Source organism: Palaemon carinicauda, unplaced genomic scaffold (genome assembly GCF_036898095.1).
Source record: "Palaemon carinicauda isolate YSFRI2023 unplaced genomic scaffold, ASM3689809v2 scaffold17, whole genome shotgun sequence".
NCBI classification, from domain to species: Eukaryota; Metazoa; Arthropoda; class Malacostraca; order Decapoda; family Palaemonidae; genus Palaemon; species Palaemon carinicauda.
The window spans coordinates 460001-463038 of NW_027169258.1; positions in this window are offsets into that span (position 1 = coordinate 460001).

Here is a 3038-nt window from a genome sequence, read left to right on the forward strand (position 1 = left end):
GTGTGTATAAATATATATATTATATCTCCACCAACCATTAACTTATTAACAATTATATAAAGCAGTTAATGAGACGAACATGAACCATCAAAGAAGTTAATGTATATCTTACAATATAGAAGTTAAAATTCATAGTGAGCGTTAACAACAGTCATAAACACAATGCTAAATGTATGTTTATAGTTAAAATAATATGATCCAGATCCAATGGGTTTCTTGATTTACACGCGTTTTCCATCGATTGCCCCAATGCCGTGGGGAAACTGTCAAGTTCTTTCAAAGGCACGATGTAATCTCGATAATATCATAAGACTTGGTAATTTTTTTGGGGTAAGCATATCATAATTCATTCTAAAAAAATATTATTATTATTATTATTATTATTATAATTATTATTATTATTATTATTATTATTATTATTAAAAGCAAATAATTCTCTTTTAATCATATTTGTATGTAGCATAAAACTGCGCGCATTATTCTTTATAGAAATATTTAATTTCAGTTGAACTGTCTATGTAAATATGAAAAAAAGTCATTGTAGTTTTCTGTACATTTTTCTTTGTTGTATATATATATATATATATATATATATATATATATATATATATATATATATATATATATATATATATATATATATATATATGTGTGTGTGTGTGTGTGTGTGTGTGCCTAATTAAGGACGAGCTGGTCCTAAGTTAGTTATTTACACGGGCGAGGAGGATTTTAATAACTCACTAACTTAGTCTAGTCTAAACTAGTCCGCCTGCGTCACAAACACTTGTGCACGTTAGCAACGCCTAAAAATCTATTTTGGGGGTTTGGAATATATGAACACAAGAAAATAATCCTTAAGTCAAGGCCTCTGTTTGGATATAAAAGGTTGCATGAATGCGTCTGCTTTCAAAATCAACCGAGGACCAAGTGATCACAGTTTACTACAGTAAGTAAACATTTAATATTATTATATTATTATTATTATTATTATTATTATTATTATTATTATTATTATTATTATTATTATTTTTATTTTTATTATTATTATTATTATTAATATTATGTTGTGCGAAATCTGCGGGGAAATAATGCTGCGGGCGTTGTTCTGAAAAAGAAAAATCAAAACCAAGTTATGTTTGTAAAATCGCGAATATTTGAAAAAAAACATACGGGCAAACTAATGAAACATTCGGGTATTCGCTAGTTTGTTCGTTTTGTATAAAAAGTATTACTGTAAAGCGATCGATCCTTTAAAATTCTAGCTATTTGCCAAGCATTCTGAATACCAACTTCAAGCATCCAAGTAAATAAACTCCACCACCACGTGATCCATAAACCTCTTTTGAAAGCGAGGAACTAGAGGACAAAGTTTCCAGTTATTTGTTCTCTTTATTAAAGTTATCAGCAGTACTGAAGTGCAGACTTTTTTATGGTGTAAAATTTGTCTCGGCACATTGCTTTACTCATAGCTTTGTTGTGAACATTGGGGTCATAAGAGCAGGACATGCATGTGCTGGGTAGTGAGTTGCAACCAGACACAATCAAAATGGCAAAGAAAACTCGTAATTTTTTCGTCGAGCAGTACACTGTCATTTGTATTTTCCTGTACGCGAGAATTTCCACATCAAAGAAGAGCTCAAACGGCCCAACTACATTGAAATCTCTGTACTTACTAGAGTCTTGTAGGGGAAATAGTTTTACAGGTGAAGTTTTGCTCTTCCTTTTATTCCATATGATCACTGAAGAACTTTGTGTCACTTTACGTCTTTTGGATTTGTGTTGCACATTATTTTATTCCTGTTCCTCTTCACCATCTGTTCATTCCTCCTTTTCGACTGTGTTATCATCACGACTAACCCTAAAAACAGTAGGTGCCAATGGTTGGTTCCTAGATAGAATGAAACACAGTCTCGTCATCTTCATTAGTCAGTAAGGTTTCCTATATCTGGGGCTCAATATATAAATCTGACGGGAAATAATGTTGCGGGCGTTAATCCGAAAAAGAAAAATCAAAACCAAGTTATGTTTTTAAAATCGCGAATATTTGAAAAAACCTACGGGCAAACTAGTGAAACTTTCGGGTATTCGCTAGTTTGTTCGTTTGGGTTTTGTATAAAAAGCATTACTGTAAAGCGATCGATCCTTTGAAATTCCAGCTATTTGCCAAGCATTTTGAATACCAACATCAAGCATCCAAGTAAATAAACTCCACCACCACGTGATCCATAAACCTCTTTTGAAAGCGAGAAATTAGAGGACAAAGTTTCCAGTTATTTGTTCTCTTTATTAAAGTTATCAGCAGTATTGAAGTGCAGACTTTTTTATAGTGCAAAATCTGTCTCGGCACATTGCTTTACTCATAGCTTTTTTGTGAACATTGGGGTCATAAGACCAGTACATGCATGTGCTGGGTAGTAAGTTGTAACCAGACACAATCAAAATGGCAAAGAAAACTCGTAATTTTTTCGTCGAGCAGTACACTGTCATTTGTATTTTCCTGTACGCGAGAATTTCCTCATCAAAGAAGAGCTCAAACGGCCCAACTACATTGAAATCTCTGTACTTACTAGAGTCTTGTAGGGGAAATAGTTTTACAGGTGAAGTTTTGCTCTTCCTTTTATTCCATATGATCACTGAAGAACTTTGTGTCACTTTACGTCTTTTGGATTTGTGTTGCACATTATTTTATTCCTGTTCCTCTTCACCATCTGTTCATTCCTCCTTTTCGACTGTGTTATCATCACGACTAACCCTAAAAACAGTAGGTGCCAATGGTTGGTTCCTAGATAGAATGAAACACAGTCTCGTCATCTTCATCAGTCAGTAAGGTTTCCTATATCTGGTGCTCAATATATAAATCTGACGGGAAATAATGTTGCGGGCGTTAATCCGAAAAAGAAAAATAAAAACCAAGTTATGTTTTTAAAATCACGAATATTTGAAAAAACCTACGGGCCAACTAGTGAGACTTTCGGATATTCGCTAGTTTGTTCGTTTGGGTTTTGTATAAAAAGCATTACTGTAAAGCGATCGATCCT